Source organism: Ips typographus, linkage group LG13 (genome assembly GCF_016097725.1).
Source record: "Ips typographus isolate SLU linkage group LG13, UJ_Ityp_2.0, whole genome shotgun sequence".
In the NCBI taxonomy this organism is placed as follows: domain Eukaryota; kingdom Metazoa; phylum Arthropoda; class Insecta; order Coleoptera; family Curculionidae; genus Ips; species Ips typographus.
The window spans coordinates 151,031-163,045 of NC_138434.1; the positions used below are offsets into that span (position 1 = coordinate 151,031).

At 35.7% G+C, this 12,015-nt stretch overlaps 1 protein-coding gene and 1 long non-coding RNA gene across 4 annotated transcripts in view; one reads left to right on the forward strand and one right to left on the reverse strand.

Annotated features, from left to right (window-relative positions):
* DIP2 (disco-interacting protein 2) overlaps positions 1 to 6,754 on the reverse strand; it is a 49,288-nt gene extending 42,534 nt beyond the window's left edge. Inside the window, 2 exon segments of the mRNA XM_081991576.1 lie at positions 4,893 to 4,968; positions 6,597 to 6,754. The gene's annotated coding sequence lies outside the window, so the exon portion shown is untranslated.
* LOC145736994 (uncharacterized) lies at positions 891 to 10,046 on the forward strand. 3 transcript variants are annotated; one of them, XR_014180166.1, is made up of 5 exons: positions 891 to 1,023; positions 1,103 to 1,182; positions 5,041 to 5,144; positions 9,502 to 9,744; positions 9,974 to 10,046. It is a non-coding gene; the product is annotated as an uncharacterized LOC145736994 (long non-coding RNA). The 3 variants fall into 3 exon arrangements; XR_014180167.1 differs by having other exon boundaries at positions 898 to 1,023; positions 1,106 to 1,182; XR_014180168.1 differs by lacking the exons at positions 9,502 to 9,744; positions 9,974 to 10,046 and adding an exon at positions 8,854 to 9,010.
* The last annotated feature ends 1,969 nt before the right edge of the window (positions 10,047 to 12,015 follow it).

Genomic DNA, 12,015 nt, shown 5'->3' on the forward strand with positions numbered 1-12,015 from the left:
GAAATTATAAAGTTAAATCGGTCATTATCGTAACGGTTCGGTCGTCTTGAGCTTTTTAGGTTAATTAGGTAGGTAACTACTGGAAAAATATTATTTCTTTGTTTACCCGGAATCTCAGGAGGGAAACATTTACATCCATTGGCCAGAAGTCGTCATAGTCACGTGAGCATTTACTGTTTCCGAGTTGGACCTTATAAAACGCACTTCCATTGCCTCGGTGACATACTATGGGACATTTTCCATTGTAAACAGAGCAATAGAATCTCCAAGTGAAATCTAAGCAATCGCCGAAAGAGGTCATTTAATATCTTCTAGCAAAGAACGAAAACAAGCAAATTAATAGTTTATTGCTTGCCATCTTAAAGCGCTTTAAGCTACGTTAAACTACAGATTGGCTTTGGAGTTACACCAGCCTGGAAGCGACTGATTTAAGATAGTTTCACTCGCTGGTACCAGTGGAATGAAGATTTATTTGACCAAGAAAACGTTGAAATAAAATAATGCATGTGGGTCAGTATAGGTGACAAACATGGCGCTATTCAACCTTTTCAAAGTATTATAAATAACGTAACAACCGACCCGTATTTGAATTTCTAATTTATTCCAGTAAAACTACATACCAGTGTATTTTAAACTATTTAATTGTTCACGGGGACCTATTATAGGCAAAAGACAATAACTTCGACGCGCAACTCTTATATTACATTATACGAAATTTGCATACCGGTCCTTATAGCCTGCATAACCGTTCTGGGAAACACCCACTATCCCAGTAAGTTGGTTGGTTTTTTTTTTCGAAGAAAAGTGCGTTTTTTGTCCTTTATTGAAAGGTTTTTATGTGGAACGCCTTTGAAATTGTTATTATTTTAATATTGATGGATTTTTATTTTTTAGGTTTAAAACCGTTCAACCGTCCATTGACGTTTCACATTCGCCTGTTTAGTGTAGCAGCCTCCTGCTTCAATGCCACTTAATAGAGCAGGATAGAACTATATCAGCTGATTTGAAGTTGACAATTGAATGGTTAGTTAGTGAGTGCGGGGTTATTGACCAATCACAAACCGCTTATATAAACTTGAGCATTGATAATTGCTATTTTCAGCAGACGATTATACAGCCTGTATTGGACAATAAGCAGAGAGAATCTCAATCAGACGTACGGCCAGGAAATGTCATAATCACGTAAGCATACAGCCAATGACACATTTCTTTGATTTTCTGTTGGAAACCAGTTTTCGCATTCCTGGCCAACACAAATTAAAGTTAATTCTCTTGTTATTCGGGGGAATTCGTTTCGTTTTCAAGCATTCCCGACACGAATGCGTTGTTATAAACCAGGAAACGAGTTTCCAGAACTCTCTCCGGGATTATAATGCAAAGTCCACGTATGCCGGACACATGAGCTCTTTCGGAAACTTCCACTCAACTGCGGACGTTTTATCATTAAATCAGCCAATTTATGTTAGCTTATCGAATATTTTTACGTTTAAAACCGTCCAACCGTCCGTCTTACTTGTCATGCATTTGTCATACATTTGTCATGCATTAATGACGTAAATTTGAGCACACAGTGGACACTTGAAGAAAATGTTATTATTGACAACCTAAAACGGAAAAAACCACAACAGGCTTTCGCCTACGACTTACGCAATAAAGTTACATCTGCGGTACCAAAAAAAAATAAATAACCTGAAATGCCAACCCAACAAAAGACGCAGAGGAGTGGTACCTTTTACTATTTTCGTGTCTGGTTAATGACTGACTGAAGTACTATTGCTAAACGACCGCTGCAATCCAGTTACGCAAATAATTGTTTGGTGTCGCTCCTTTTAATCGGTCGATCGCATAATTTCGCTATTAATATCGCTTTGAAAACCTGCTTCTGATATGTGCCTGTGTAAACCATGTTTCAGTACACGTGTTCAAGTTTCGTTAAAAATTCACATAACTACACTGTTCAGCCGGGCACTGTCAGTTGGTAGTTTGTGATTGGCCGAAAAAGCTCCATCAGGAAGATTTTGACAGTTATGACTAGAGTCCGGATTTAAAATCGTGAAAAAAAGCGCTTAAAAAGCAAAATTATTTTCCTGAAAAATTTGTAAAAAAGCACAAAACTCTTTTAGAGATGCAACTTTTTTTGAGTTCAAGTTCTAGAAATTGTTTAAAGCTTTTAAACCGCTTTAGAAGCATACGGAAGATTTTAGACTGTTTCGAAAGCATTTGGAAGGTTTTTGGACAGTTTAAAAAGCATATTGAAGGTTCTGGAATGATTTAGATGCATTTGAAATTTCTCAGACGATTCTATGATTTTTTGGAAGCTTTTAAACTGCTTTGATACCTTTTGGGAGCATCTAGACTAGTTGAAGAGCATTTGGAAACTTTTAGACTATTCTAAAAGCTTTTTTGGAGTTTCTGTAGTGTTTTGAAATCTTTTTAGACCACTTTAGGAGCATTTAAGGTTCTTGACAGCTTTTAAGACATTTCAAACCTTGTAGACGGTTCTAGATATTTTTAATTAAACTGCTCTAGAAGCATACGGAAGCATTTAGATTGTCTTGAAATGATTTGAGAGCTTCTAGACTATTCTAAAAGCTTTTGGAATGTTTTCGACTGCTTTAGAAGTATTTTGGAGTTTTTGTAGTATTTTGAAAATTTTTAAACTATTCTAAGAACTTTTGAAGGTTTTGGACTGCTTTAAAAACATTTTAAAACTTGTGGAATAGAACTACACTATGGGAGAGTGTGGATAGAATTATTTTTTTTTCTTTTTTTTTCATTTTGACGCAATTTTCATTGGTCATTCAAAGAAGAAGACAAAATTATACCGAAACAGAGAGAAAGAATAGATACTTTTATTAATTTATTTAAAAAACTGGTCTTTATGGTGGCATACATTATGACACTATACACACAAAGAATCCTTAACTGGTAAAATGTTAATCTGAATAATTTGCCGATTTATTTTCGACCGCCGTCAGCACAATTTCTAATTATTATGCTAAATGGCACCGGCATGCAGTGCCAATCAACATTTTGTTCATTAAAAGTCAAAAAAAAGTTAATAACCTGTCTAATAAACGCCAACAGTTAAAATTCCGGATTAATAGTAGTAACCTTGAAAAAATGATTTTCAATACAAAACAATGTAATTAATGCTTATTCATTCACCAGAATTTTTGTGTTATTAACTAGAACCGAGGATTTTATTTGAAATAGCAAACTAGGAAAAATAACACTGAACATTATTGCAATTACTCTACTACATCCATAAAAATCCAATTATGTTCCAAGCCAGAGCAAAAATATCCATTTTTAGATACTTTACAGACCTTTTACATTATTACCTTCAATTCATTGATTTATGTCGGACACTGCAGTAGTGAAAACTTGGATGTTAAATAATTTTGGAAAAGCCCCTCATAAATCATCTCCAAGTAATCTGATTAGGATCGTAACATTTTCAGTTTGTCCAGGCACACCTTGGATCTAGCCAATAATAATTAATTTGATGGATTTTAAGCTTGGATTTTCCGTTTGTAGACCATCAAACATCTGGCCCCCATAAACTTATCGAGTTGCTGCACACACGGTAGTTCTCTCCGAAACTCGTTCCGAACGTATTCGGAACGAAACACCGCTATTTTGCATGTTTAAATTAATTTCTTCCCATTTTATTGCTTGCAACTAGTCAGTTTCTGCATTTTAGCTCAGAACTGGCATACAAAAAAATGCAGTTTATTTAGGGATTTTTAAAGAGACTGCTTACAAACTAGATTCGCACTTAAAGACTGTGGAGAAAACTTTGATAATCTTTAGTGCAGTTTAAAAAGTTGTAAGTTTGCTAAATTGGAACAAAACTTTACCGAACAGACTAACGAGTGGAAGTTGAGGATTCAAACCGGTTACTCCATGCTATAACATTGTTAAAGCATACTACATAGGATTGGTGAAGAAAAAAACGAATTACCAATAGTTTACACACAAATGACGGACGGTTGAACAGTTCTAACCCTAAAAATTGTAAATCCAAAAATATTTAATTACCAAAAAGGGCTGTAACAACTACCCATCTGGTTTTCTTTGCCAAATTGACCGGTTTCCTAATTTAGTAACAAATTATTGTGCAGTATTGAGGGGTGTGACACTGTGTCTTAAATTTGGGCCCATATTATAAAAATATGAGGATTAGCATAGACTATCCAATATTATGCGATAATATTGGTATTATACCGGTATATTGTATTATTCCAAATAATACCTATAAGTTGGCTTTGAATTTTTGGCAGTTTTCAAGACTGGCACCCATAAAAAAATGGCATTTCGACAAATGACACTTTACCTCACATATGTACCATTATCCTAAACTAATAAAGGCAGTTATGGCGGATTGCACCGATGTAGTTAAGGACAACCTTCATATTGTAGATTTTGATGAAATCCTCGAATAAAACCCAATTACAATGTAATTAAACCGACGAACCGTAAATAAACCAGAAGGTTATTGCATTCTTTATACTGGTTTGGTGCGTTTGCAATGTAAATTTGTAGTTCAGGTAATTGATTTAGCTGCATCCAGTTGCTAGTAAATATTTCAATTATATCGAAGCAAACAGGTTGGGATGTTAATTGGATTATTGTTCATGGTGCCCCAAAAAATATTGCTGAACCACCTTTGTTTCAGAAGTATAGTTTATCCCAAGGGACTTGCACTGTAATCTAATCCGACCGAACCTTAGGAATTGCCTTGAATAAGGTTAGACAAAACCGTGTTAATCCTTGCAATCATGTTTTCAATTTTCTCTCAATTAAATTTCTGCACTGTCACTGAAAAAACTCAATGATTCAGGGAAAAACACGACCTCGTTTAACCAACCTTAGTGTGAATCACTTACCGATTCTATGGAAAGTTGTATCCAACACCGTTTATAACACATCCAACACATTTGATTTCTGATACTGCTAGTCGTCCTAAAAATGATCAGGATTTGCATATATTTTATTAAAAACGTTGAATTATTATATAATTTAATTGGTTTTCAGGTAGAAGAAGAGCTGACAGGAGGAGAACACTGTTAATTCCTTGAAGATGCCATTCCGGAAGAAATTTTCAATTTGGTGAATGGGAGGAAAATGTCTTGAAACACGTAAGAAACCTTTTTGGGCATTTAAATTGTTTTTTTTTAGCCTTTTTTAACTTTAAATTAAGAAATTCTAATGAAGAGTCGTTACAACACACTTTCTTATGAATTTGGCAGGCATTAGGCAGAAAATCGTTAAATTTAAGCTAACACTCTTTAAATGTCTATCAGATGTTTTTGATATTTTAGTGGAGTGCCTAATTGGACGTTTTAGGTCACGTGACAGTTTCACATATTTTTTTTTGCTAGAATTTTGGTTAATTTTAAATTAAAACTTCCAGCAAGTGAAATGGTCCACCACAAACCATAAATATGGCTGGTTTTTTAGTTTTTAAAATTAAAACCGTCCAACCGTCCGTCATTCATGACCTGTCAATTGTCAAGAAACTTTTGGTGTTAGAGTAGTAAGGGGCGTTTTCCGTTGACATGTTTCGTGCTGTGTCCACCATCACGTGACCGTTTAACACACTCCAATTTGTGTTTTATTTTTAAACTTAAACTGTTGTTAAGTTCTATTTTCGCTCCACACAATTTGCAACTGTTATGGTAAACACCATTACTTAACTAACTTGTTGCAAGCAATTTTAGGCCATTTTTTTGGATTAGTGGTGATATGCAGAGGCATTAAACAATTTTCTGAATTTATAATCGTAGAAATTTAGCTATAGGTATAGTTGAAGTATAAAACGAACTTAACTGTTTGCGTTATAATGGTCAGAGGTATTACCTGTCCTAACTGTACCATCGAATTAAAAAATGATAATCGCAAAATCTGCACGACAGACGGTACTAACTTTGCTTCGGCTATTCGCCTTACAGTTACTCCGGGGATATAGTCGAGGAACAGACAAGTTAAAAGAGCCACTTTACACCTCCATAAAACCTTTCGACTGTGTAAATGTGACGTAACTTGAAGAGACAGCCGCGAAAAGCGTGAAATCTCTTGTTTTTCGTTTCGGTTAATGAATGGAGTTCGGATTCAAATTAGGTATTATAAATACAAATATTTACAGTTGGAAGTGGAATTATGTGAAATCCCCTGCGGTGCGGCTCTGCGTAATTAACGCTACTATAACGATATGCAATCTGTTTATTTCCTATATCCCTGCAACTAATTGAACCTGGAATAAACTGTCAAAACGAATTAATTGCTTCCCAACAGCAGTAGTAAGTAGATCAATAAAAATTAACCAAAAAATGTTGGGTTCACACTAAGAATTGTTACGTCACAAGTACCATCAGGAATTTAACAGACAAAAAGGTGGAGCAACCAAACGTTTAAAACAAAAACTGCAAAAATGGCAACGACCTTCCTCTTAAATTAAAAAAAACGCTCTGATGAAGGTTTGGCCGAAACGGTGACCCACTTAAAATTATCTCTAAGCTGAGTGCATCCACTATATCAAAGAGGATGCAGGTACCACCTGAATACCCAACCAAACAGGGAAAATCACTAACCACTAATCGAATCAAAAACAGTACCACTCAAAAGGTATCCACAAAATGGTATTCACTAAAAATTTTAAAACCACAACGAACGCGGCTTAACTCAAGCACAGTCGCGGCATGCACACCGGTTCACTGAGGTACAACTAGCTCGCAGTCGATCCGTCTTTACCATTGGTACTGCCTGACGATGGTACGATACGGGGCAGACCGGGGGGGTACACCATCTTTGCTCGGCGAGAGTGATGCTGCGAAGGTATAGTCTATTCCGCATTACACACGGTGTTTTAAGACTATATTAGAATTAACAGTTTTTGTGGTGACAATTATTTAGTGCATTATATGACTGGTTATGCAACCAGTCATACAATCCTTGTTTTACTACTGACATGTTTTGTTTTTTTTTTTGGAATAGAGTATAGCGTGGTACAAGTAGTCGATTGGGTGGTACCGGCTTTAGACGGGTTTATCGGCACGATCGGTACGGCTCTGTTTTATGTAAGAGAGTTTCGGGATTCATAACAACCAATTAAGGAAACGAATGAGAATTCTTTCATAATTGCACCATCTTTACTAGGTTATTAGTGGCATTGATTTAAAAGAAAAACATTCTAAAGGATTTCTGAAGAAAACAATAAAGCACATTCTTAACTCGTTTATTTTGATAAAATTGACAAACAATAATGATCACAGTCTCTGGATTATAATACAATTACCATTACACCACTTACCTATCTGATTGCTTCCATTGAATTTACTTACTATTAGGTAAACTAGAATGTACAAGCACTTACCTTACTGTTGTAGCAACTTCAAATTGTCCCAATCCTTTGACTTACCTGAAAAAAAAATCCAATTTAATTTTATCAGTCTGATGACTAGAAACAAGTTTTTTTCGGTAAATTAGTTGGAGCAACTTAATTCCAGCTCCATAAATGTCGATTTCATTGGCTTTGTAGAGGAAACGATAAATTTAGACGCGGGGACAGCGCCACCGTCAGTCCAACGCACGTACTACAGTTAACGTGTTACTGTCGTTTCCATTTACGATGAAAATTAAAATGCCTTCCGCAGTAGAAATGCTTAGAATGTTACTGGACAAGACTGCAACCTAATGAAATAATTATTGAGATTATTGCTGCGAATTTCACGTGATTTTTAACCAATCACAACGCTACTCGCTTTTTTAAATGTCATTGAAAAAGCCACTATCATAACCTCAAAGTTCCTTCCTTCCCCAATCCAAATACACTTTCAGTAATGTACCGTTAGTTTTGTTCGAACAATGTTGTCGCATCTTTAAAATTTTCCTGACACGTAATGTGGACTTTTTTAAGTTTTGTAATACAAAAAATAATTAATACTAAACTATTAATGAAAGTGTGAATCCTGTAACCTTCATCTTAGAATTGACCCACAATATTGTAGGAAAATAGGGAACAAACGCAACTAATGGCAACACCGATGAAAAATATTGTTTTGACACAATATAAAGTTTCATTTCATTGGTGGGCACAGTAGCACGTGATGCACAGCACACTAGAATTAGAATCAATTTCCAAATCCACAGCCTACTTTTTAAAAAACGGCCGATATAGGATATTGTCTGTCTGTAACTATAAAGTATTTGGTTTCGTTTGCCATAAGCCACTTTTGTAGTCCCCGGATAACATTTTTAAGTACATTTTTGGATTAAAAAAAATACAACAAAATGTAGTAGAGTCAGAAAGAAAAGCAGTATCAAAGCTTGAAACGCCAGAAACACAGTTTGAAAGGACAGGCAGGAACAAAATCGCTTGTCAAACCCACTTGGAGTGAGAAAATTACAGTTTTAAGCACATTTTTGGAATCCTCATTAAATTTCCTACTCAATAACCTGAAAAAATACTACAAAATTTGGTACAGTCAGAGAGAAAAGTGGTGTCAAAGTTTGAACTGCCAGAAACACAGTTTGAAGGACAGTCAGAGACAAAACCACTTGGAAAACCCACTTGTAGTGACAAAATGACAGTTTTAAGCATTCATTAAATTTCCTATCTAATAACCTTAAAAAAACGTTAAAATAGTCGGTACAGTCCGGGAGAAAAGGGTAGTCAAACTTTCAACTGTCAAAACACACAAACTTTATTTTTCTCCATGATTGTATCAAATTTTGTAGTGTTTTTTCAGGTTATTGAAAGAAAAGGTTTTAACACAATTTTTCTTCATAATTAAACTAATACAGGATGATCCAAAATTTGCATTTAATACCCTTGTATGTATCTCGTAGGTTGGGACACCCTGTAGATTCCAATCGAGAGAATAGTGGACGTCCACTGCTTATCAAAAGTCTTTTCATTGCCATCTTCATCCGAGTTTGAACAAAAATGTAAATAAATACCAACATACCCAAAGGTACCGACTGGTGCGCGTTGGTAGATGGAAGTGCCTAGATTGAAAATCTTCCAGAACCAGTTTTGTGATTGGTTTGGACTGTCAACGCGGTGATGATCAATCATCTTGCTGGAAACTACCAACGTTTGCAGTCAATGCAAAAACAAACTTGATCTTGGTGGTTGCATAGTCGAGTGGTTGTAATGAAATAAATTATGTGAGTCTTTGTGGACCACACCCATTTTATTACTGGTGTATATGGAGGTTTTATATTTTTTTCTGTGTGCCTGCAATTCCCTTCCATTTATTATATAAAATTTTTTCCCCTGAAATGATATACGGGGTCTGTAATGATACTGCCTATCTCGTCTAACTATAGTTATTCATCTCCTCTAATGACTTGCATTGAAAAGACTTTTTCGCGACAACCATTTACCGAAATGGATCATTAACGAAATTCAATATCTGACAGCGCACTGTTACTGTATATACCTTTTATCGGCCTTGCCGCATTCAATCTTCCTGTCAATGACACTTGTTGCAGGAACGAATCAAAGAGAGAGAGAGAAGGAACCCGTGGGCACCCGGATCAGTTATTTAATTAAATTATGGTCGATGTGGCTTGCACAGATGCCGGACCGTCCGGTCTTTGACTCTTCGGCCGCTGCCCAAGGCAAGGATTGGCCGAGGAACTCACTTGCCGGATGGTTTAGTCCTTTTCTGCGTATTTACCTTACTGGATTTATCACAATCACGATTTATGATAACTCTGGCAACGTGTTGCTTGGTAGGTAGTTTGTGATTGGTCAAAAAAAAAAAAACTGGCAAGCTGAAAGCATCGTTACTAGATGTTGCCAAATTGCTGGGTGGCACATCAGACAGTTTGCAATTTTAGTTACTAAATTAACTAGACTTGGGAAAACTGAAATATGTTCTCGGCATGCATGCAGATGGTTTCATTCATTCCTTTATGTACGGTACACATGTGCTCCTGCTGATTTCTTAATGGTTTTCAGGAATATATCTACGACCACGACCGAACTGAAAGACGTGCAGGTGACTAGATTGTATCAGAGAGAGAGAGAGAGAGAGAGAGAGAGAAAAAAAAAAGTAAGTCACGATGCTTTTCTGCTTTAGAAAAAAAAATCAAAATTGCATTAAAACGCATTTCCACCCACTTTACGCACGGTTATCTTGTATTTTTACGGTCTGCGCGCCATGACCCGGTTCTTTACCATGTCGTCCCGTAATAACAGAACGTAGCCTCAGGCTGTTGCAATTGTCGTTTTTTGCGAAACCCTATTAAGTCCCGTTTAAGCAAATCATTTGCAAGAATCGGTGTGGGCATTAAATAAATCATTTGTCTTTTACAAATTTTCATACTGAAAAGTTTAGTTTAATGGAAAAATTGAGGAACTGTGTGGTAATTATGTAGACTTTACGCTCTATTTAGCATCGATTGTCCCACTAGTAATTTACTACCCATAAACTACATCCGTTCGGTCGTACTGGGACAAAAGTATATTATGAATAATTCGTCGAAGAAGAAGCTTTAAATATGTAAATGACCGGTTGGCATTGATCGAAAGCACGTAAAACAATTTGCATAAACTTTAAAGGTAATTCGACCAAAATGGACGATTTTGAAATAATTTTCCCAATTTGGTAGTGGCTCAATGCTACTGCTGATTGTTTCAGAGTACTATTGACTATTATTTTGGAAATTCAGCAAAATTTAATGCTCTCAATAAACGAAGGAAGTACTTAAACGTGTGGAATTGTTTTAGGTGCCATTATACGACCGTCGTTGGCGGTACCATTTCAGAATTACCCACGATTAGCCAATAACTATATTTGGTGCCAATCTGTCCGCTTTTTCTTCGTCGAGTTACCAGTCTGTAGTCTGTCCTCTTTTATTAAATGTCATTGAAGTGAGACGCTAATAGTTTGGCACTAGACCAATAAAAAAAAATATAATACACAAATGCTGCACATGTAGGCTTATGCCACCACCTAACCTCACTGTAATGAATTTCAGAAATGGTATTCACATGTATTTGCGTAAACCGCAAATTATCCACTACTTTCCATAAATATTGTTGGATTTTTTGTTTTAAAACCGTCCGTCATTCATTACTTGTCAATTGTCAGGAAACATTTTTAGTAATAAATGGAGGAATTTTACGGAAAATCTGAAAATTAAAAAATAATTCGTTTTTTACAGTTTTGTACTATTAACTTGAAGGTATTTAGGCAGTTGAGGTTAATTTTAAATAAAACATTTTTACTTTAAATTTCTTGACAATTCTAGTATATGCAAATATCTACAAGATTCATATTTGGTATTTTTTTATAAAATGAAAATTAATCAAGTTACAAGGATGTTAAAAATTCATTCAATCACCCTGTAAACTATTCCATTGTATTGTGAATAACTCGGTTATTTTGACAATTATAGGGTGATTCAATATACCAATTTGTAGGCCTTGAAATTCTCATTAGATCACTCTGTATAGCGTTGTTACCTAAAACGTCGAACAAGTGAGTTATTTACTGTTAAAATTGAGTTGTTTGATTTTGACAGTTTTTACTGTGACAGCCCATAACTTTGTTATTTTGACAGTTACAGGGTGATTCAATATACCAATTTGTAGCCCTTGAAATTGTCTTTTTCAACTGTAACCGAAATGTCTGCACTTGATTCCACACTCGATTAGCGCTCTGTTACGTACGCATTTTGTGGTTTTTCTACTCGTAAAAGGCAATAAACAATAAATAATGGAATTCGTAGTTTAGACTTATATTACGAGTAGTAAAACTGTGTAAAGAGCGAGGAAATTTACGAGGAAAGATGATTAGATGCGGCCTCGGGGGCCATATTGCTGGCGAATGGAGTTTCGCCGACGAAAAATACCTTCGCAAAGCATGCGAGATGAGATTGACGGTTGTGATTAAAGGGGCGTTTAGTACCGCGAAGGTAATGCTGGTTCAAAAACCGATATACCGCCAATGGTGGTTGTTGCGCACTTAAAAATTAGTAACGTTAACTCGGAACGCG